Raw genomic sequence first — 1,652 nt, forward strand, 5'->3', positions numbered from 1 at the left:
CGCTCATCGCAGGAGGAATGTAAGGACCGCGGGAAATTGAGGACCTTTACCAGTTTCATTAATTTTGCAAAGCATAGCTGGCCAGAAGGCTTGTGGTAAGAATCTGTTTTAATGGCTCCATCATGTAACGTGTTGTTTTGTTTGTCGAATGTATATTGACCTTTTTCTGTCTTTCTTACACAGATTTCGAATGGCAATTGCATATTGGAATGTAGTTCTGGCTGGAAAGCTTCAACTCTGGACTTGTGGAACAAAGTTTTTGTTGTAAGTGTGAAATCACACCTGAAATTCGTCCTTTTTTAAAAAAGGCATATATATTACCACGCTCACCTTTGCCCTACATCTTTTGCGGAGCCCAAAAAAGCGCAAGTCCTGAGACCTGGAACCTCTGTACTCGATCAGCACAATATTACCGAGACCTGTCGAATTACGACGTAGAAGGTTTTTATAACTGAAAGTGAATCCATTTGTCGCTGTGTGCATGCAAAAAAAACAAGGACTGTACAGCCCTGATCCTTCTTGCCCAGTTGGACAAGTAATTTGATTTGTTTTATTTGGCTGTTTAATGGAGCATGGCCTGTCCTCTTTGGCATGACTTTGTGGCGTTTGCACAGCCACACAGGGCCCAAGCATCGCAGTTTAAGGTCCGCTCTCACCGGAAGAACACCAGTGAGGTTTCTACAAAACACAGAGCGCAGTGAGCGTGGAGAACTATGTTGCCGGTCAACCCTCAGGACTCCCCCGTGCACCTGCCCTCTCTCGATCCCACCGTCACATCAAAACCCACCAACGGGAATATGAACCCACCCACCCCCCGCCCCCAGGGCAGGCCCCCAACCACCCGCCCAAACCCCCCCGGACCCCAGGAGCCAGCCCCACGCCCCCCCCTATCCTTGTCACCCCCCCACCCACCCCCCCCCGACCCCCCGGAGTTAAAACCGCCCACCACAACCCCCACCCCGGCACACCCCCCCCCACCCCACCCCCAGCCCCCGCACCCCCCCCCCCCCCCCACCCCCCACCCCGACCCTAGCACCCCGATCACCCCCGCCATACACACCCCCCCGCCGCCCCCGCCCTACCACAAATTACCCTACACCACCTACCCCTAACCCCATCCCCCCTACCCCACCCCACCCTACGCCACCCTACCCCACCCCCGAAACCCATCCCCCCCTCACCCCCTGTAAATAAAGATAAGAGTGGACTGGAAGTGCCAAGAGATAACTTTGATGTTATGATTTGGTGCTATGTACATAGAATTGAACTGAAACGAATAAAAACAAATCAGTTGAAATCATTTTATTATTTTTTATTTTAATCTTTAACGGTTTTGTGGCATCTGTTATTTAGATCTGACGTCAAGCTGCTGGCATACAATTGGCTCGTACTCTATAAATCACTTTGTATTCAACTCAATATATTTTTATATTCAATGATAGTCCTTATAAGTTTAGATTTATTTATAGTTCAGTAATGTACTGTACTTTAGTACAATTAAGCTACTAGTAATTTCCATTTTTTTCCACTTTTTGCTACGTTATACTATAACACGGCGACAGTTCAGAGGAAAATACTCAACTATTTACTCCAGTACATTTTTGTAATAATTTAGTTGGCATGCCTTTGCAGAACCACATTAATTAATTAAG

Source organism: Larimichthys crocea, chromosome XII, assembly GCF_000972845.2.
Source record: "Larimichthys crocea isolate SSNF chromosome XII, L_crocea_2.0, whole genome shotgun sequence".
Taxonomy (NCBI): Eukaryota; Metazoa; Chordata; class Actinopteri; family Sciaenidae; genus Larimichthys; species Larimichthys crocea.